Raw genomic sequence first — 24,186 nt, 5'->3', positions numbered from 1 at the left:
AATAGCAGATTGGTTTGTTCTCTTGCTAACCAAAATGAAATACTGGGAAATTCTGCCACGTGCTTTAATGATAAAGAATTATATATTGCAGCGGTATGAGAGTTTTCCTACTGGAAGAATGGCTGGCCAGCCCAGGAGAAGCTAAAGCAAATGCTAATTTAAAAGGCTTGTAAATAGTAAGAAATGCTTCTAATTGGTTTCTTTTTTAAAAAAAAGTTGTTTAAATATATCTAAATGGCTTAAGATGATGATTAGTATATGCTATAGTAAATGCATTCAGCACTTATTTAGAAGTATTAAACAAAATGCACGTGACTGTTACAAACTATTCCCCACCAGTTAGATAGAGAAAAACTCACCGCGGTGCAAAGGGCTTGAAAAAAAACCCTACATACCGTGTAAGCATTAAAAGCATAGTGGGTTTCACCCTTTGAGATCTGAAGAGCTCTTTGTGCACAACCTAAAATTATTTGGAACAGATACCAACATCCAGCAAAATATATATAGAGAGAGAGTAAAATGGGAACATCCAGCAAAATATATATATAGAGAGAGTAAAATGGGAACATTTCCTGTAGTAAACAAAATCTTCAAATCCTTTCTACAGCGTCAAAAAGCTGCTGCATTAAGATTAATATATTCCTTTCTTAGTGCCCCACAGCTTCTCTACAGTTTTCCTTTCCAGATTTTGCTTATTAAAAAAACCTTATGGAAGGACTCTACAGTAATGGTTTTGTTCCTGTCCTGTTTTAACTATCTACAATCCATAAATCATATTCATCCTTGGTGTAACTCCACAGAATTCAGTCAAATTACACCAGGGTTTCATTTGGCCTGGATCACATTATACAATTCAATGATGTCCTAAACTGATCCTGACAAATCAGAATCTTATTGGAACCTACATTTGGATATGAACACAACACAGGACAGCATCTTGTCTGTTACCAGTATTTAAATCACACCTTAATCTAATTTCTGACAGTATATAGCAATGCAGAATACTTGACGACATTTCCCCCCAAGATAAATATTATTCAGGTTCAATAACTCCAGTTTTTGCCTTATTAAAAATATTTGACTGATTAATTTGAACCATTTTGTTGCTTTTGAAGACTTTGGGGTTCTATATCTATTGATGAATGTGAAACATACCATAAACAGGTACATTACATTGGTGAAAGTGGAAATTGCTCATACGAAATCCTGCCCACCAATAGGTCTGGAGATGCATGATCTCTAATGCCAGGATTGACACTGAGCCCCTAGGATAAGTTCCTAATGTCTCTCCCTCAATTTCTCTACTTGTAAAATGCAATCCCATCCTCCCCTGAAGTGATTCACTGTGTAGGAAACACAGTATTTTGCATTTCTAAAGTATATGCTAGTCAAGGACCTTTAAGCTCTTAATCACTGAATTAAGCCCCACAACACTGTGCAAGGTATAGCATTGGCCCCATATTATAGATGGGGAAATGCAGGCAAGGAAAAGTCAAACACCCCACTGGTAAGAAGAGAACCCACACTGCATGACTTCCAGTGCTATGTTCCATGCTTCCTCAGAACTTCTCTAACCTAGAAATACAACTGCATGGGTAAAAAAAACTAAATGGACTTACTGGAGAGCAAGTTCACATAGCATATTTATGTAGAACACAGAGGCATTCACAGAATTTATACCCACACTTGAATGAATATATATATATACACACATCAATTGCCAAGTTGGAAACTAGAGGGTACCACAACAGGCTTCCAACAATCTCATGAGGAGTAGAAAATCTGGCTGGTTTTGACTTCTCTGATTCTATCAGGCTAGCCAGCAAGAGAAAACACAGCAGCAAGGTGTTACGGTGCTCCTCTTTTTCCCCGCAAACTTTTGAAACTGATGAATGCCTTACACATTCTCTAATGCCTACCTGCACCGTTCACACATTTTCCCTTGTAGCTACATAATTACTTGCTTAGACTCACTGACCAATAGTCCGATTCTTTTTGACATTACATTGGGAATGGCAAATTGATTTATGTTGACTGATTTATGATTTTCACTTATAAGTGAAAGAAAGGTTAAATATGATGGCAGATGTCCAGCGTATTTTAAATTGGATAGAAAAGGGTCTGGTTAGCTTTTTTTCTGCATGAAAAATAGCATTTGGATTGAAAACTTGATTACCAAGTTTCTGACTAATATAGTCAAAAATAAACATTAACTCTGAACATCAAAGTTTAGAACAGAAATAATTATAGGTGTTCAATCTACTACACCATTTCACATGGACATTTTTAGTTGTCTTTGCTCCTTCGTGCATTATGGATTGAGCATAGGACAGTGGCACCTGAATCAATATGTAACAAATTTCAAATGTGTATTGGACTCTTGAACACATTTTGTAGAGAAATGGGCCATATCTTTTAAATAAAATGTTTCATGTAATCATGAGCCATAACAACAAAAGAGGTCTAGATGTCACAGAAAACTGAAAAGGATCACATTAAATAATCATTCTATGATTATGATCGATTTTAGGGAGTGGTTTTGGTTTAATTCACAATATATTTTTAGCTCCTAATAATTTTGTCCATGTTCACATATATTTGTCTTTTTACCCGTTACAGCTGAATAATTTACAATTAATATTTTATTCTTTGATTTTAGCAATAAGCAATATTGTGAATGCCAGGATTTTTTTTTAAATATTTTTTCAATTTTTTTTACTCTATGGATTTATCACAAATATTGATGTTCAAGCAGCATTGCTTAGCTGTTTTTGGTAAGATATATTATATAGTATTTCCATTTTCTGATTGGATGAGCATGCAAGAACTTTCATTGTGAATGTCAGTGAGAGCAAATTTAAAATTCAGTTTATGCAAAGACTGAACCTCTAACTTGGAGATTACTGGGACAAATATTCATACAAAGAATATGCCAATCAATTGTCAGACTCCTGATAGAAACCAAATGCAAAAGGAGTGCAAAAACATGGCCCCAATAACTTAATGTAAAGAGTTGAATCAATATTCACAGAAATAATTTACATTTTTCACCACCTCTTGTACATGTTGCACTAGAAAAATACAAGTGGCTAACAGAGGTATAAGCATAGAAATGGGACTTAATAAATATGAGCGAAAAGTTCAAACCTACAGACAATGCAACAGGTTAGAAGTGACAAGTGAAAGGGACAAAATGATCTAATGGGATTTCTGATTTTGAACTGAAAAGCAGGAAAGCACAAATTGCAGACAGCTTTAATTAATTGTGTGTGAACACAGTGCTCATAAGAAGTTCCAGGTTGCACTCTTGAAACTCACGTCCACTATATTTTCACTGAACAGGTAGAGGATGGACAGTAGCAGCAATAGCTTCCCACTTGCTGCCTTGCCAAAAGGCCTCAATCCTGAGTTAGGGGGCCTGACTCTTTGGCACGTTCAATCCTTAGTCTCTCCCCTGAGACTTTCAACCTCTGTGCACTTAAAGCAGCTGTTTTTCACCCAGACATCCCAAAGTGTGTTACAAAAGGCTAGTAAACTTGATAACCTTTATTTATTTATTTATTTTTGAACATGAGGTAATGGAGCTCATGACTTGCTCAGGGTCTCACAGGTGGTAAATGGTAAGAGTTGGCTTGGAAAGAGAACCCAGGTATTTTTATTTTTGGTTTCACATCAAGTTCTCTAAACTACAGCTGCTTGTTTGGGCCAAGTAGAGTGGTGATTTGGTGATAAGCACACTTGTCCGCTGGGAAAGAGACCAAACCGAGTTAGCTGCAATAGGCACTATTACTTCATCTGCTCACTAGGATGCTGCTACCATCTTTATGCCAATGAGTCACAAATCGTTATTTCCACGCTTGTCGTGTCTCAGCTCAATCTCTGAATCCTCATCCGTAAAGTCTCATCTTCAATTTAAATGTAGCAATGCCAAAAATGAACACCTTCGATGTCCTCTCAGACATCCCCCCTCCTATCCTGGACACTGTTGACACCACTACCATCCATTTCTTCATGCAGGCACAACATCTGAGCTTCATGTTTGACCCCTTCCTCTCCTTTGCCTCACCCATTCAGCCAGTATCCAAATTCTTCTTCCTCTAGAACATGTTCAAAATCAAACCTTTTGTTATTATTCACACAGCTTTTGTTGTTGTTGAGCTCTTACCACCTGCCATCCTCAATACTGCAACTTCCTCCTCTCCAATGTCCTTGACATACACAGCACCCCCTACATCCATTCAACAGCAGATGCTAAAGTAATCTTTCCAGCCTGGTATCCTCCTCCATTTTTGAATTCCTCCACTGGCTCCTGCTTTCTACCATATCACATTCAAGATTGTTGTCCTCTTCTTCCAGGCCCTTCACAGTTCTGTTCTCTCAGTTTATCCACTTGTCTCCTATTACATTACTTGGCTGCCCCTCCACTCTGCCAGGAATGCCATTCTTGAGCTCATGCTAGCTTAAATATTTCATGGAACAGATAGGCCATAACATGAAGTGAAAGATTATGCTCCATTGCCAATCCTCACAGATTTGTCACTTACAAAGTGACTGTATAAATATCATTAAATTGAATATTGTACTTAGTACCTCATAAAAATAACCTACAACTGTTTGTCTTGATTAATTTAATTTCTTAAAATACTATCTAGAGACTCATTTCTCTTGTGATACCTGAGTGGGTTTTCATCCTTGGTGCCCGCCGCCCCTGCCAAAGCTACAGACGGAGGAAAGTCATGTTGGTTTTGTTTTGATGTCTCTACTGACTGCGTAAGTCATACAAATGCCATACCTACTTTATGTAAGTATCAGAGTAGCAGCCGTGTTTGTCTGTATTCACAAAAAGAAAAGGAGTACCTGTGGCACCTTAGAGACTAACCAATTTATTTGAGCATAAGCTGTAGCTCACAAAAGCTTATGCTCAAATAGATTTGTTAGTCTCTAAAGTGTCACAAGTACTCCTTTTCTTTTATGTAAGTAGTTCACATAAGGCCATGATCAATCATGTAAACAATGAATCTTGATACTTTGTTTATATCCACAGGCCAATATCATTGCCATTCACTGGTTATCCTCTATGCCTTGCTTGACAAAAGATATGGATATAATTAATTTAATTCCATTAAATTAGACTGTGTAAAACTCCATGACATTCATTTCAAGTTAATACCTGAGCCACAGCAATGAATTAATACAAACAATATTTGATGGCCATAATATATTTAAAATATGGTAATATTGTTGATAAAGTCATTGTGTACAATATTATAAACAGTAATATCTGTTCGCAAACAAGCTAACAATGTAATTAATGTTGGCTTGTAAAGATGTAGTTTCAGTTGCGTCTCAAAATATTTTTCTGATATCTTTGAGCAGATTTTTATAATCTCTAAAGTAATGTCACCAACCTACATTACACTAACGTTATTACCTGTCCTAGAACAGCAAAAACATATAGGAGGAGTTTTAATGATGACAATATTCTCTGCATTCTTAAATTGTTGATTATGCATACATAGGCTAAGACACCAGAGTCTGGCTAGAAAGGGGATAGATAGTGCGGAAGGGTAACCAAATTGCAATACAAATCAGCCGTAGGACATGCATACATATACACCTAATTAGCCATCCTGATTCATTTTGGTTATAACATGCATCCAGTCAGCATTTTATCATACGACCCTGAGTACTTCATTTCATGTAATAGAAATTCTAGCTTTATAAATAATATGCCTTCTGTTATTAGTTAAGCAAAGTTTAAATAGGCAGAGATAAAGAAACTCACTTTGCCTTCCAGTCATAACTCATTCAGAAAGTCTAGAGGTTAGAAGTTAATCTTTTGGGGCTCAATCCTATGACTTGTTGAGTACTTCCAAGTTTCACTGAAGTCACTGATAGTAGACAGAACTCAGCATCTTTTCAAAGGAAACAATTAGCAAAACCTTGCAGGATTTCGACCAAGTTATTTTCTTTGCTTTTCTGAATCTGTGCAGATAGTACTTAAGCCGAAATGTTTCATGGTTAATGAAAACAGAAGGTTATTAAAGAAGCATAGCACATATTGTAGGTCAACAACAGTTTGGTTAATTTTTAAGCCTTCAAAGATTCAATGAAGTAGACTTCTTCCAGTCCTTTGCATTGCTGTCTGCTTCATGTCTAATGATGCCATTAACATCTACACAATTTGCAAAATTGCAATGCAAATGCAAAAATACTACAACAGCAGGCTGAAGGGCACATAAGAAGCAGCAAGCACAGGACTGGTAATGTTATGATTCCCTCATGAAAAATCATAATATAATACTGTTTCTATAGATTTTTTTTAACCATCCCAAAGTTTTAATAGTTGTAGATGTGCAATATAATTAAATAAAAGCTACGCAATGTTCTTTCCTTTAAAAGGGTATTGCAATTTCTTAGAACTTTATTACATTTCTATATAATGCCATTGGTGTCCTACATATATAGCTTTATAAGACTTTTCCACATGAGGTGAAAGTGGTACACAAATATATGTCCATCCATATGTGACAAAGGCCTTAGGAATGATAAGGGACATGTGAGTTCCAGAGTAATGTAGAACAACAAACTGAGACTACTTCCTTCCACTCTGGCCACAGAAGACTCACAAAGGAGGACTGGCAATGCAGCGATCCTGGTCTATGACCAGATCCTACAGAAATACAAATACTACTAAATGATAACAGCATACCACATGCAGTTAGAGAGACTCACTACAGTACATAAACACCCTGGTTACTAAGTATATCTATAATATGTTGAGGGTTATTTTAGCAGAATCTTTAAGATAGACATTTATCTTAAGCTGTGCCATTGTGCTATGCTGATGCTAAAACATGAGGTTCAGCGAGTTAGTTCCAAGAGTTAGTAATACTCAGCTTCCAAGAATTAATAACTAAGCCACTGAATGCATCCGATGAAGTGAGCTGTAGCTCACAAAAGCTTATGCTCAAATAAATTTATTAGTCTCTAAGGTGCCACAAGTACTCCTTTTCTTTTTGCGGATACAGACTAACACGGCTGCTACTCTGAAACCTGTGAATAGTAAATGAGAGAAAGATATAAAAACATGCAGTATTTATCTCCCTTGAAGTGAGAACCTATTCTGGCATTAAGGGGTGGGGGTTGGGTGCATATTTTCTAACAAAATCCTGTAGTAGGGTTATAGCTAGTGAGCACAGAATTACTAATAGTATACATGTCACTTCCTTCCCAAAGTCCTATAAGAAGGGCTGTTAAGTGGCAAAACAGGAGTCAACAGGGATGAACCCTGCATGACAGTTTTGTAGGTGATGCTTTTCTTTATATTTCACTACAAATAACACAACAAAACGGTTTCTATTAGCACCATCTCTCCTGTCCCTAAAATGTCAGAAGCTGTCACCCTCAGTCAGAAAGACTACAGAAAGAATGCTGCAAATATAAAGTCATTTCAAGAAATGAAGTGGCATTGGGGTGGTGTGGAAGTTGACTGCATTATAATGTTGATGAGTTCAGTCACTGAATAGAAGTAATGACTACATATAACAGGGCTCCTTCCAGACCTTGAGGTGATGGAGCCATGCATTGACAGTGACATCAAATCCAGACAGAGACAGTGCTCCTATCCCAAGATAATGTCTGACTGCTGACATAAGTGACTAGCAGGAGAAAAAAGCAAATGTCAATTTCTAAATGCCCATTGTTTATAAAAGTAAAATGTAACAGTGCATTAGCAGGGGATACATAAAAATAAATAGAAATAAAAGGGAAGATGATAGAAGTTAAAACTCCTGTATTCATTTTTCTCTTCATATTAATACTTAGCTGGAAAACCAAACACTGTGTTCTTCTAAAAAACGAAGAAAGAAAAAAAGTAAATGACTTCTGAGACTGAAAGAAGCAGGTCCTAAATAAAATAAAATAACTCTCTCTCCTAGATCTTGAGACATATAGAAAGATGAGATAGTAAAACTGAGGATTATTATTAAGACATATTTTGTTAACTGTGTAGTCCTGTAAAAACATTTTGTCATGAATTATTGAAATGGTGATTTACATTTAAATGTATTTAACATGTTTCTGCTTCTTTTCTACAAAAAACATTTTACCATATCTTTTCATGTATGTTATCATGGGTGTATGTTTCTCATTCCTAGAATTCTATTACCATCAAACATTTGCTTGTCTTAGAAATCTTCACTCATAGCACTAACAGCTGAGCAGTTATAAATTAGCTGTAACATTCTTTAGAGTAAAATAAAGGCAGTAAAATATTTGAACACACAAATATTTGCTGTGCTAAATATATTTAGACTGCCTGTTGGTGGATACAGCAACATAAGTGACCATTCCATTGGAGAAAATTCAATCAATTTTGAGTTTGATCAAAGAAGATTGTACAGTTACGATACAACTTTACAACTGCCTTTGGAATTGTTTGGAAGCTAAACCTGAAATACTAAACAAACAGTCCCTGAACTGTCCAAAATTAGGCAGTTTGGGACTGTCAGATTTACTGTAAATATAGCAAAATATTTTAGAGATATCCATAGATACTTATATTGCAGAAATACAGAACAATGTATCAAATCCTGTTCTCGGCTAGTGGTTCTCAACCTGCAGCCCAATCAGCACACAGCTGGCAGCACATGTGACATTCTTAGGGTCATACAGGTAGTATATATAATGTGTGGATGCAGCCCACATAATACATAAAGAGCTGCATATGCAGCCCACAATGGTAAATAGGTTGAGAACCTAAAACACTAGGTTGGGTGTGCAACTGCAGATTATGTGCTCTGAAGTTGCTATTTCAGATTTAAGGCTGGTGGAACTCAAGACACTGTCAAGCGCTCACCTCATTTACTACTTACCCCTCTTCTACAGTCATGTTGCATGTAAATGCACAAGGATCCTCTACAGAGCTGGAGTGAACAGCAACTGCCCTAACTCCCAAATCCCTCTACCACCATGGAGAGGAACCGTATTGGTTCTGCTGCATTTAGGAATCTCTGCTGCTATGGATGGGATTTGCCCCTTTCTGAACACACTAAGCAATGAGTTTCCATCCACTAAATCTCAAATGGACAAAATCTTACAAAATTAACTCTTGATACCCAGCAGCAAAATATGGTGTGTTGAACACATCTGAGATCACTTGCCATGGCAAATTATTATTCTTTATTAAATAAATGAGTTTGCAGGACCCTCAAGCCTTAATAGTCAGAATGAAGAAGAATTTGTTTTAAAAATGAGATTTAAGCTTCTAATTGAAACAAACTGTACAATTTTACCTCAGGAAAGGGAGATCATTTTAAAAGCATCAAGAAAGAGGGAAAATCTTCCCTTAATAAAGTGGTGTTTGGCAGCTCAGCTGGTGTTCATATATCACAGTGATGGCTACATTAGAAATACCTAGTTGATGAGATAGTTCTGAGTCTGTTTTCTATTAATGAAACCCTTATGAACGTGAAGGAGTTCTTAAGCTGTATCCTCTTAGACCTGCAGGGAAATGACAGTTTCCATGGCACTTATCTCAAGGGTACAAATTTGTCCCGGTGTCTTTAGTCATTTCTCCTCCCCTCCACTGTTGTGCAGTGCCGTTGTGCCAGCTGTGTGCCACTCTCCCCTCCTAGAGCTGTCTTCATGTCAGTGGTACTGTGCTGTTGTGGTGCTGTGAACCACTTTTGAGATCCTCCAGTACGAAAGACACTATTTTAAACCCAAGATACCGATTCAACCCATTTTTACCTTTACCAGTTCAGAAGAGGAAAAGATTTTAGAATAATCAAAATATTTTTAAATACAACTATATCAGGACAGCAAACCAAAATAAAGTTTCACTGCCATTTACTTTAAGAAGTGAAAGAAAGACAGCATTGATTATAGCAAAATGAGGGCAAATGTATGAATCCCCCTACGTAGAACTGCCAATAAGACTGTCATCTTGACTTGCAGTTAAACTGCTATTCTGTATTACTGCTGAGCAAAGGCTACCACATGTACCATATTTGGCCATGGGTTTTATGTTTGGTGTAAACCTAGTAAATAACAATCTCATCTCTGAGCTACAACTTTAGGAAACTCTTTGTCAGGAGAAACAGAACAAGAACATACCTACAAGTTTACGTTTCGAAGACAGTTTGCAGTTATTGCCAAGTTAGGTGGATTCCACAGGTTAATAAATGGCTTCTCATCCCATGCTTAACAATTGAAGATCAGAAAAAGAAAATATTGTCGGGGTTATCATATGTAGAAAGAGTTTAGTGCATTGTGGTAATGTGTATATTAAATGACAAAAGTCCTCTCATTACCATATAGTACCAAGGTATGACACAAATGTGAATTTTAAAAATAAACTTGGAAATGTGAAGAAAGGCAGGGGGTTCTAAACTCTACCCTCCTCGGCTAGAACTAATGCTGCTAGTGGGCCACTGTGGCAAGAAAAGATTAAACTGAAAAGCAAAAGATCCAGATGCAGTAAACCTGTCCTGGCTATGCAATCTAGACTGAGAGGTAAAAGGCTAAGGAGATTTCAAATCTGAAAATTAGCCCAGATTAGACATTTCATTAACAGTCACAGCTGGCCTGTAAGTGCCTGTGATGGTTCTGTATGTGTAGCTTCATCCTTTATTTCTATTGCCTCTGCCAGGAGGTTTCTTATAATAAATATTTTTAAAAATACAAAACTTCTGCATGTGGAGGGTCAGTTCTACCTCACTCTCAACCCGCTACCCCACCACAGGGGTTCTTCTCCAATCGTTTTTGGAGAACAGTGTAGCTGAAGTTTTACAATTGCACATTCACCAGCTCAGGTAAAACAACAGTTAACCTTCATATACAAGCATCAACTCAGCTACTTTGTGTATTTCAGGGTTAACATTTTACAACATAGAGGGCAATACAGTAAGCTTCACATTTAACCACAAAAGCAGGAATACAAATCAGTCTATGCAACATGGATGCATGATTATTAATGCTGGACCTTATATTTATATCCCTTGACTTTGACTAACTGTGCAACCTTGATGCTTTGCTTTAATGTTTTATGAATTATATTTCAGAGGCTGTTTGAAAAAAAGTCTTCAATGGGAGGTGGGAAGGGCAAGGTTTAATAGGCCTTGTGGAAGTTTAGTAAGGATGAATTTGAAAGAGAAAGTTGGGCCATTGCAAACCAGCCAAAAAAAGGAGGTTGCATGTAAAAAGAGGAATAAGGGGAAAGGCATGAAAGCCAGAGAAAAGTTAAGATCATGTGGCTGGAGTGGGTCAATGGGTAAGTGAAAAGATGAGAGTAGAGGAATGAGCAGGTACAATGGACCTTGAAGACAAGGAGCTTAATTCTGATGTGGAAGGCAAGAGGAAGCCAGTGAAAGGATAAAAGGGGATGGAGGCAGTTAAACTTTGTAGTAGTGACATATCTAGAGAGGGAATACATTTGCAAACATAACTTTGCATTATATTTTTTTGTTTAGCTGATATTCAGTTTGAAGATGAAGGGATATGATAAAAGAGTTATAACATGTATTTGAAAGAGACAATAGGGAAGATTCAAAGAAAATATTTGAGAATTACACTGCGAGAAGAGCTAGACCTGCAACCTCTGAAAATACTGGAAGATCTACCTGTGGAATCAGTTGGGAAATGGAAACACAAGGCTTTATATATTTCAGCTTCCACTCAGTCCTGCCTGTCAGTCATTTGTCTTTACTGAAGTTTCTAAGATGTGCATAGCCTCTGTCTCTTCCAACCAAAATATGATGCGAAATTCAGGCTTTAAAAGGGAAGCAGTGCACAGAGTATTGTAGGCTGTGTGTATCAAGAAAATGAATAGCAAATACTGTGCTCTGCAAGACATTATTTAATCTCCAATCCAGTTTTGGACTCTTCTGTTACTAGTTTTGAATATGGAGTCAGATACCTCCTTGTATTTTTCCCAACTATGTCCAAAGAACTCCACAGTTAATGGTGTTGCTCTGGGAATGACATTAGCACATTACATCATACCCAAACACCAGAAGCAGGAAGTTTATAATGATCTCTCTGAACCCAGGCAGCAAACCCATTACATTCTTAGACCTGAGCAGCTGCCTCTTGAATTTGGGGACAGTTGTATTAATTGGGTCTACGTATTTACCCTAATTGTGAGCTCGACTGTGAGAAGCGAGTGACAGTTTATAAAATGTCACAATAATCTATAACAATAAATGTTGATGAGAAAAGGTGCAAAAGGGAGAAAGAAAAACGGAATTAGTCCAAACAAAAAGGCCCCCTGGTATAACTCAAGGGCTGTGTTAAGATCATGCCTGGTAAACAGGAGACGTGTGAAAATGGAAATCAAAATTGGTGTGCCAGAAATTAGATCTAACTGGTGAAAAAAATAATGAGGGATACACTAATCTATCCATCACTACCTTTTGGGGTCCTTAAAAAGACTTTGGGGGGGGAAATCAAAGAGACAAAGGTGTTGTCTGTCAACCACTGCTGCAGCAAGCTTTACCATGGTGGCTGCCACCCCAACTATCTCCTGGGATCTCAGGATCTACCGTACCACCACTGGGTTTTCATTCTGATCCTGAAAGATGTCCTGTCCAGACCAAGCCATCAATGGTAGGGAAATACTGCTATCCAAATTTGGAACTGAGGAAATGGAACAAATGGAGCTGAGGAAAAAGATATTAACCCCTGATCTGTTAGTGCCATATACATTGGCACTAAACTGGTTCAGGCTAAACTGCAAGTCACCCTGAAGAAAGTAACGCTGTCGCTTTTTTGTGGACACGACATGTTCAAACAAACATACAGTGTGGACCACATAGCATTTAAGATCTTAAGAAAAGGTGGATTGTATCCGCCCACTATAAAAACAAACACTCGTGAACTGGATGAATGGAAGAATCAAAATGATCTGCCCAAGGTCACAAGGAAAGTCTGTGGCAGAGCTCTGAATTGAATTCACATCTCCCAAGACCCAGTCTACTTCTATATTTCAACAACTGTTTGTGAAGAAAATGAGAACAAGCTGGTTGAGCTAATGGCTGTTTTCCAGCTCTAATTTCTTTGATGATTTGTATTTCTTCCTGAAATGTGTTTCTTTAATATCCATCTGGCCCATGACTTTGTTTTCAGACTGGTTAGATGAAATCCATCTTTTCTTTTAAGATACTAAAGTACCTTTTCAGGCATTTAAAAATGATTTAATAGTTCATTCACAGGAGTTACATATCACAGAAAAGGAGAACTGAATGCCAAGGCCAAAAAAAAACAATGTAAAAGAAGAAATTATAGACACTGAATACAGTGCAGCTTACAGCTGCTCTACTACGAATTTCATGCATACATTCAAAATGCAGGAGAGTCAAGCAAGAAGTTAAAATATTAAAACACTGTTATGAAACATATTGTCATATGTTTATCAATCTCTGCATCTAACCGACAAGTTACTTTCATATCATACCATACCATTCTCTAAGATTCTGCTTTTAGCCTCCCTTTGTAAGTGCCAATTCCACGTAACCTTTCCTCAACTGTTATACCTCCCCCATGTTCAAAACAAATCATTTGATTTGTTCTTTGTTGATTCTCCCCCCCCCCATCTCATTAGTGTACCTCAAATAATACACAGGCCAAAAATGAATACATTTTCCTAAACTCAGAGGGGTAGTGATTTATATAATGCCACGACTTCTATCAGAAACTCATATTTCTGTGCATAAAGACATTGCTTTCTACTTTTAACTGCAATACTGAACAAAGAGAATTAATGTATATTCACAATCTTTGTCATGTTGTCTAGGTTTGGTTTCTAGACTTAAGGTCTGATGAATATTTTTGGTACCCACTCTCTCCCACTCTGCACTTTGCGATCCTCTCATACACCTAATCAATCCTAATCACACTGAATTTGTTTTCTCTATAGTGTGCTTGCTGTGGGGCTGACAATGTTGTGTTATCAGCAAACTTGGCCACTATAAAGATATATACTCCATCTTTCCATTTGCAATTATTCTTTCCCTCCTCTTCTAACTCTGTTGTGTTGTTACTTCTCTTGCGGAATGCACATTGCATGCCTCCCCATTGAAATCTGTCCTATATTTCCATGGCAACTGAGTGATCCCAAATACATAGCGTGTAAATCAAATTTGGTTCCAGGCTCAATTCTGCAGTGCTTGTTCATGCAAAACTCCAAGAACTTTGATTGGTGTTATATGAAGGACCAGGGCTCAATATTTGTGTCTTTCCAAAATGCTGTCATCTTGCCCCTCAACTCAAATAATGGAGCCAACACCTTCTCACTGACTTTCACCAGACAAGATACTCTTGAATATAACTTATAAGCCATGGACTACACCATTCCCCAACAATGCTAGAACCTAAAGCAGAGGTGTCTATTGATCTCTTCTATACCGACAATTATCTAATTCTTGCTTACCTTATTCACAAAATAATTGGAAAATACCAAACATAAACAACCTGTGATAAGCAAGAAGATAGCTCATCACACACACAGAATTGTGCAGTTCCAAGGCAGGATTCCTTTTTAACACATCATATGGATCAACCAACAAGATAGGTGCCTCCTGCACAGCTATGGTGTAAGATTTCAAAACCTCAGTCATAACTGGTTACATTCAGAACAGGGATCTGGTCAGGTTCACTCCTGTTCATCAATTTCAGGTCATCTGACTGTTTAGGGGCCACTGTATTCAGAGTCGAGGACAATAGATTGTAAAGATCCAATAGACAAGTGATAAAGTGGTCTGTCCACAATATCTTATTCCTCCAAACCATCTGTAACTCAACAAGTTTTAAAAGCCTTTAAGGGCAGACAATCTAAACAGATCCTCTGATGTAACAGATGATTTATCCCTAGGACTCAAACATAAATGCGTCTTCAGAACATTTATTTATTTGTATTAATTTATTTTTCTGTCTGGAATAGAAAAATGGTATTAAGTTGAAGGTATTTGCATAGAAGTTGCAGAGAAGGGGCCCTCAATCTCTACCAATCCCTTTCAATTCACAAGATTTCATTGATATGGCCTATCATAAATATACTCAGTGGACAAAATTCAGGCATGATGTGATTGCAACAGCATTGAAATTAGAGGCCAAAGTTCCTAAAACTCAGTAGGGTTGCCCATTCTTACACTCAATGCTGATTGTGTTCCAACGTTGTTGTTGTTTAAAGATCACAAGGATAATATATCCAGAAAAGTACTACATGTTATAAGTTTGTGAGGTGGTGCTGCCTCCCTCCTTGGTTACAAATGAGTGTTTATTTAAATGGAAAAACAATTGATTCATAATCCCTCATCCTTCTACTCTGTAAGAATATGTACCCGTGGCACTGAGCTTATTACAGCCCAAGGAAGGAAATTTAATTGGGAACCCCTTGATAGAATATAAAGCAGCACATCACTGCTGTATTGTGCATCCTATTGTAGTTTATCTTTGCAGACTGTAATATTTTTGGTTTTGACTGCATGGCTTTTCATTTTAATCTTAAACTTTAAAAAGTCTATTCATTGTTCCCTAGATACATCACTCCCTTTGTATCTTTCATTATATACATTGTTATCAATTTTGGTATCATTTCCTGTCTTGCAGGTGGATGCATACTTTCAGTTAAAATGCAATCCTGTCTTTGAATCTCACAAAAAGACCAGCAACCTTATTTCCTCCATTTAATGGACTATATCTCAGTAGTGGAATTTTCCCCGATGCTTTTACTCTTGACTTAACAGCCTTTTTTTGTTTTCTCAATCATTTCACAGTCCAGTTGTTCTGTTTGGTTAGATGGTCTACCACAGTCATGTCTATGAAAAATTCTCAACTGCACAGTGCTTTTAAACGACAAGGACTTTCTCCCAATTTTCTTCTTTTTTTAGAAGGACTAACAAATCCTATTTTCTCCATACAGAGATATCTTCTTCCTTCACTGCCTTCTGAACAGGCCACTGCATTTAGTAAGATACTCCTTATGTTATTTGCAAATAGCTTGTAGATGCATCTATAAATAATAGAGTACCATATTTTTGTCTTCACACACACACATGCAATCTTCTAGTTTCTCTACTGAACTTATTCCATCTGGGTAATTTTAATAATGCTCTGTTAAGGATATTACATTAGCTGCTGTTACACTGGCTCCCAGTATTCCTGAATCTAATTTGGAGATCGTTCACACTGCACATGTTCAATCCTGTATACTTCAACTGGAACTTCATTCATCCCTTTCTCTTTGAAACCAGAAATTGCCAAAACACACACATCTGATACAAGAGACTGCTTTGCAGGGGAGCTACTGAGTACTAAATCTCTGACCCTTGAACAAACAGGGATAGGTTTTTTTTCAGAATAGGAATACATTTTGTTTCTCAAAAACACAAAAGTTTAACTTTTATTTTCCATTGTGTAACTCAACTCAACTCTGAAACTCTCAAAGGGAGTCGCTTAGACAGAGCTTGAAGCACAAATCCTATTACTGATTCATAACTCATTGCAACAGCTGGGCTTCATTTATAAAATACACCACAATACAACTCGCTAAAAAAATTGTATCAAACATGTTATGTCAACAACAGAGTTTAAAGATCAGAATATTTTCTGTATCTCTGAAGATCATGCCATAATTTGAACTGCTAACTAAAATGTACTTGTGACATATTGCAATAACATGCAGCATCTTTCGGGACCATATTCTATATTATGCTCAAAGCATGAAAACCTCTGAAAGACATTATGTTGAGATGGGCCAGACAGTATGAGTTATAGAATGGCCTTTTGTATCAATACAGGTGATGTGTATTTGTGTGTTCCTGGCTCACTAGGGATGGGTTTCCTGTGTAATTAATGCAAATCCCATAACACTGGTTATACACTCACACGCCTTTCTGAGAGGGCCATTGTCAAGGTTCCTTCCCCACTCTGAACTTCAAGGTACAGATGTGGGGACCTGCATGAAAACCCCCCTAAGCTTATTTTTACCAGCTTAGGTTAAAACTTCCCTAAGGTACAAACTATTTTATCTTTTGTCCCTGGACTTTTTTGCTGCCACCACCAAGCATCTAACAAATATAACAGGGAAAGAGTCCACTTGGAGACGTCTTTCCCCCGCAAAATTCTCCAAAGCCCTACACCCCCTTTCCTGGGGAATGCTTGATAAAAATCCTCACCAATTTGCATAGGTGAACACAGATGCAAACCCTTGGATCTTAAGGACAATGAAAAAGCAATCAGGTTCTTAAAAGAAGAATTTTAATTAAAGAAAAAGTGAAAGAATCACCTCTGTAAAATCAGGATGGTAAATACCTTACAGGGTAATCAGATTCAAAACACAGAGAATCCCTCTAGGCCAAACCTTAAGTTACAAAAAGACACAAAAACAGGAATATACATTCCATTCAGCACAACTTATTTTATCAGCCATTTAAACAAAACAGAATCTAACGCATATCTAACTAGATTGCTTACTGACTTTTTACAGGAGTTCTGACCTGCATTCCTGCTTTGGTCCCGGCAAAAGCAACACACAGACGGAGAGAACCCTTTGTTCCCCCCATTCCAGCTTTGAAAGTATCTTGTCTCCTCATTGGTCATTTTGGTCAGGTGCCAGCAAGGTTGTCTTAGCTTCTTAACCCTTTACAGGTGAAAGGGTTTTTCCTCTGGCCAAGAGGGATTTAAAGGTGTTTACCTTTCCCTTTATATTTATGACAGCCATCTATCTGTTACAGGAAGGCAGAGGTCAAAGGCCCTAACCCGTGTAAAGAAAATGGCTGAACTGTCCCAAGGTGGCTCTGGTTCTTGATCTGAAACCCAATATGAACTGGTAACCAGGAGATTAAACCCAGTTGAGAGGTTTGAAAGATTGACATCTACCTCCTATGCTGCAGTTGGCAGTGATCCCTGGTAAGCTATTTAGTAAATATGTCGGAACTTTATTAAATATATGTTTTCCCTCTGATGCTTTTGCCCTAAGAATAAATAGATTTGGCTTTATGAAGGCTGGTTGGAAACTGGTATACACTATTGCAGCTCCTGGCAGAAGGTTAACCACAGGTGCTGGACCTTGGTCAGACCTGCTAGAAAAATCAGACTGAGGAGCAGAATGACTGAAAGCCTAAACTCCTGGTCTGGAGGGAGGGAGACACAGGTCTCCACCTGAGAGAGGTGATGGCTATGAAGCCTGAAACTTTAAGTGGGTGCCTAAAGAGCTGGGTGGTGTTGGGGGTGGGGTCAAAGGTGCAGTTAACCCTGAAACTATGACAGTACTATCCAAAATTACTCATAATGCCACCAATGTGTGGTTAACTGGCTTATAAATACCAAAAGTTATGCTATTTACAAACCTCTTCCACCTATTCATTCCCATCCCAAAATACCACACAAGGAACTTTATCTATCAGCAACATTTTTAGCGGACCTTACGACTTCCTTTTATATATACATTAAATGCATTCACATTTAGTGTATATAGGCTATAGTATAGTATCACCCACCCCTAATTTAGTAACACCCAAACTTTGTTTTACTTAAACTCCCTTTGTTTAAAAAGCCAGAAAAATGGACAAGTACGTTTTCAAAGTAATATCTATGTATTTCCCGTTTTGAGTTTTAATTCCCTATTTACTGCAAAACATTCCCCTCCTGCTTGTGTTTCATAGAGAAACTGGGGAGTCTAAATGACATACTCCTAAGGGAATTCTGCGCCACTACATGCATGAATAATTAATGAGCAGTGTATAGTTTTAATTTTTTTGCACAGAAATAGCTTCTGCTGAAAAGTTGCTGCAGTTCTGCCTTTTACCCACCAGCGGGTGCTGTGGAGATAGAACACTGCAGCAGCTCCCAGCCACCTAGGGAAGAGAAAGAGTCTGCAGAATCTTCTTTGGAGCAGGCCAGGTCAGGAGACAGAGGCTGTGAAGAGACAGACAGCATGGGCTGCTGGGTTGGGGAGTGTCACACAGGGGCTCTTAAGGGCTAGTGGGGGAGGACAGACTGGGGCAGGGTCTGAATGGGAGTGGAGGCACAGGTCGACGGGGGGAGGGAGGTGCAGGACCACCTGGCGATGGTGGCGGGGGGAGTGCAGAGCTACACAGGGACAGAGGCGTTTGAGTGGGGGCACAGAGACACATGGAGATGGGGGGAGTGGGTATCTGAGTGGGATGGAGGAACACATGTACCAGACTGAATGGGAGAGGCCAAGGGTCAGCCAGGGTCTGCATGGGGGAAGCTCCCTAACAGTCCCTTCCTACCCCCCAAAAAACTCTGTTCCATATTTTTCCCACCCATACCCAACAACCCTCCAAGTTCACACCCAGGATCCTTCCCAGTAACTATTTCCCTCTCCCTCAGCTCCTCCATTACCCCTGAATCTCCCCCAGCCTTTGCACTGCTTCTGTGGGGTGCAGGATTGGTTCTGTATTGTAGTTTATTATAATATCATAATATTATGGTTCTGTATTGTAGTTTAAATGAATTATTACTCAGAGTTCTGTATTAATATGCTTAGTAAGGAATCTATTTGTCAAAATTCATTTTCTGAATCTATTTTTGTCTGTATTATTACAGACATACTTGCTGACAGGTATTTTTAAATAAATTACCAAAATAATTGAAGCTGGTGTGATTATATTGTGTTATTTTGACAGAAAATATGCAGAATTTTGCAGCATTTGAAAATACTGTGCGCAGAATTTTAATTTTTTTGGTGCAGAGTTCCCCCAGGAGTAATAACAATTCCCATTGATGCTAATGAAAGCTATATGGCTAAAGCTTGTTTGAAATCTTGGGGAAAACCAACCCGATTGATGTCAGGCTTCGGTCAACTGCCCAACTCTCTATCTGATTTTACACTAATTTGGTGTATCTATTGCATTAAGGTGGTGATAGCATATCGTTATAGCTGAGGATTGTGAACCAGGAATCCAGCTGTTCTATTCCCAGTTTCACAACTGATCTTACTGTGTGATTTTGCTCAAGTCACCTAATACCTTTTTGCATCAGTTTATTCATCAGTAAAATTAATACAATATTTACCTAAATTACAACAACAATGGCTTAACTTTTTGTAAAACACTGTTACAAAAAAAACACTGTTACAGTTGTAAAACACTGCTACGTTCAGATAAAAGATGCTAGACGGTGGGGAGGGAATAATTTCTATCTTTAGGGGTTTTTTTGTCAGTGTTGTGTTTTAAAACAGTACAAAGCACAAGTAATGAATGACTACTGACAGGAAGGTTTTAAAGTAAAAATCAGAGTTTTTTCATTGTAAAACAGATGCTGTGTTATGATTAATTGGCCTGCTGATGTTACTTGATTAATTAAATGCTAAAACAAAAACATGCAGCACTGAAACCAGAGCACAATGAACAAACTATTAGCTGAATAAACAAAAAAAAAAATCTAGGAAATAACCCAAAGATTAAATCTAAAAACAATTTTCAATGACAGCTGCAGAGGGATCTTCTACAATATGTTATACCAAGATATGAAAGTGTCACAGTTTTGTGAGTACACCATTCCCCATCTGTGCTGATGGTCAAAATAGAGAAGCTTGCTTCTTTTTCATGTGTGTTGTCAGATTCCTCTAGTGATGCTCAGACCTACTTTAACAAACCATATCCAAACTATCACACCAGTTCTGTTCATGGACAATTCAAGTAGGTAGAATGGGCTCAAAAAACCCTCCCCCCACAAAAGCACCACCACAATTAATCTCCTTAGTAGTTGTTTCATTAGAGAGATCAAAGATTGAACGGAAACAGACATAACCTCTAACCCCCATTTAAGATGGCTTCTCTAGATCAGAGCTTAGGCACATTGGGCGAGGCAGAGCAGGAGAGTTTGAGTACCCGTATTATGCCTGCTGTGTGTGTGTAAGCAGTGAACTTCTGGAGCTCAAATGTCATATTGGCACATTTGCATAAGCTTTAAATTCATTTCAGAAAAACTTAAGTAGAAAGTTCTTCTGTTTACAGGTATCTTGATAACTCTCAAAATGGGAAGAAAGCAAAGAAAAAAACTCCAATAGTTTAATTAATAATTGGATAAAATATTTTCCCCACTTTAATGACTTATTCTGGAAAAATAATAGAATGGAAATGCTAAAAAATGCCATTCACAAAATACTCAACAATGTTACCTTTTTTAAAGGTTTGTACATTGTATATAAACCAGTCCCAATGATGAAAATATAAACAGCATTTGCAGTAATTCAGGGAACAGTTCACGCTAGTTGTTGGTCAAGAATTGTTCACTTCAGGTATTTACAATTAATTATTTTTGGCATGTGATTGGTCACAAAATATTGATTATGATCCCTGATTGCATAACAAAATGTTAAAATTTCAGATCTGAACGACGAATGATGAAAACTGGAGAAAGTAGTGAAACTTCCAGGACCCCTGAACATTTTCATGGATGCTAAGAAATCATTTCAATATTCAGACATAATTAACAGAAGATCCCATGAATAGCAGTGAATTATGAATATATTAGAGATTCCCCCTCCCCCCCCCATTATTCAGTCAGCTCCAGTAAAAACAGTTTTTACACACAGTATATAGTGGAGTGCTATTAAATCTGCTGTAAGACTTATATTCTTTGTCATCAGAAATCAATTGTGTAATTTTCAGGTTTCCACTTCTAAGCCACTTGTGCCAGCACTGATAGTACTTCGGCTCTTTTGAATATCCTGCACATTTACCATAATTCTGTTCAATCTATACAAAGCCTCCAGGTATCTGATAAGTAATCAGAGAAGAAACAAGCCCTAATATGGTACTCCTGGGGGGATTCTGAGCCAAAAAATTAAAAATTCTGTGCATAATTTTTAAAAAATTCTGCATATTTTATTGGTCAAAGTAACACAATATAATCACTCCAGTTTCAATTATTTGGGTCATTTATTTCAAAATACATTTCAACAAGTATTTTCTTCAACAACAATACAGACAAGAGCAAAAAATATCCTCCAGGAGTACAGAGCTAAAGAAACCTCTAGGACAACCCAGTTCCAGTTGGGGGATGTTGGAGGCGGCTGTGTGGGGCTCCCAGAGCACAGCCACAGGGCACCCCCTGGCCCAGACACCACCACTCCCCTCCCCACAGGTCCCAGCCACAAGACTCCCCCCAGCTTCTTTACTGTCCTGCCAGAGGACATGGTGTAGTGCAGCCCTTCCTCACCCTTTGCCAGAGCTGGGTCTCTTGGGCCCTCTCCTGTCCCTGGGAGAATGAGGATCAGGCAGAGCATGCAGCCCCTAGCCTAGCCAGGCAGTGCGCTCTGCTCATTGAGAGCTGGGCTCTGCAGAGTCCAGCGGCCCTTAGTGGCGGCCAGCAGATCTGCAGCCCCAATTCTGAGGGAGGGAACAGGGAGTTCTATGAAATTCTGCATTGTGCAGTGGCACAGAATTCCCCCAGGAGTAATATGGTCCCTGAAGTATGTAGTCAGAATGCTATTCAAAGCATCCAGGAATGTACAATATTACCACAAGGGATTTATCTGAAATGAGATTACTAGGTTTTTACTGGCTTGACTTTAGTGCTCTCACATTTGACAGATGCAGCTGTGTAGTTAAGCAGAATGTTGATGGATGATCTGTACTCTAGTTTTCATATACTGTTTATTTTGGGAATTCTCCTACCCCCGATTCATTCTGCAGTCTGTCACAAATATTTAATTTGCTTTTAGGAAGAACTGACAAAGTAAGCAACAAATATATGTCTCAGATTAATCAGATGACGTGGCAATGATCAATTGCAAACTGAAATTACTGTAGTAGCTTGATGTGCCACAAGGAAGATTAGATCATAGGTTTCATATTGGGTCAAAATGAGAGGAATTTTCACTAACAAATGAAACATTTAGGGTAGTGGAAAGAACACACTTTTCTTGTTATATCGGTGGTCAGGAACTGTATTAATGTCACAGATGTGTACATGAAGTAAGCTAGAGCTTTTCAAAGATACACAATAAGTAATGAGAGAAAGATATTCCCACCTGAAAAAGACCTATTAAATTTAATAGGAATAAAACAACCAGGGTGATAGAATTTAAGAGAGAATTGTAATCCTGCTATAGAATTCCATCTCTCTAAAGTTGCTCATAGAAGCCATTACTGTAATAAGCAAATATTTGTATGAGTTATTTTAAACATTTTATTATAATTGATTCTTTATTATATTATCTAGGACATTTCAAAGGGGCTTACCAGACCTGAACCTGTGATGTGTCCCTTCCACTTTGGTGCTCTATTTACTTTGTTTTGAGTTGCCCTAGGGCTGGCCCTTGTCTATTGTATCCAGACATGGAACCTTCATGCCAAGACACTGACCCTGAATCAGGTTCCTTCACCCTTGCTCTTTTATATCCCTCTCATGCACTTTTATACCCTTATAGCCCTCCTCTTAGTACTTAATTGTGATTGAGAGGGCTTCTCCTCCAGCAGGGAAGAACACTCCTCTGAAATCCTAAAATTGGCAAACATGAACTGGCACATATATATATAGTATTAGAAATCAGGATCACCAAGAAGCATAACCTTGCAACATTAATAGCAAGTTTCAAATGCACGTCTCTGTAAACAGTGAGGAAAGAGCATAGAGGTTTCTCTGAAACCATATTATGCTGACAATCAGTCAGTGAGCATGCTGCAGCATTATAACTATGTTCAACTTCGGTACCTAGGCATTTACTTACTACTCCAGTTAATACAAAGAAGGTGCAAGTGTAATACATTTTAAAAGCTGTAGTCAATTCCACATTTAAGGGATTTTCTGTCTATGTAAAGAATCAAATTTTATTATCCAGCATTCATTTGCATATGGTGCTGACTTAATTATACTTTAATAATGTTAGTTTTGAACCCCATAAACCTGTTGTGTTCAGTGCTCATGGACAAATATGTTCTAACTAACACTCTTGAAAATTCAGTTTGGGATCTGAGAGTCATGCTGGGAATTATATTTACTTCCCATGCATCATCATGAATACAATTTTCAGGTTAAGTTACTTCCTCACTGGAGGACTGAGCCTGCACCATTGTAGTCAATAGGTATTTTGCTGTTGATATGAATGAGCGCAGGATCCAGCCCTTATACCTGTGCAGCATCACTTCAAATTATGCCCTTAGTTACCTCTGTGTAATTGCATCTCCTTAAGAACTATGTCCCTAAGTACGC

General features: G+C 38.0%; 1 protein-coding gene across 1 annotated transcript in view; it reads right to left on the bottom strand.

Moving 5' to 3' along the window:
• Window positions 1-24,186, bottom strand: part of DOCK2 (dedicator of cytokinesis 2) — a 505,601-nt gene that overhangs the window by 79,700 nt on the left and 401,715 nt on the right. The window lies entirely within an intron of this gene.

This window comes from Eretmochelys imbricata, chromosome 8, assembly GCF_965152235.1.
Source record: "Eretmochelys imbricata isolate rEreImb1 chromosome 8, rEreImb1.hap1, whole genome shotgun sequence".
Classification (NCBI taxonomy): domain Eukaryota; kingdom Metazoa; phylum Chordata; order Testudines; family Cheloniidae; genus Eretmochelys; species Eretmochelys imbricata.
This window is presented reverse-complemented; position numbering and strand designations above follow the sequence as displayed.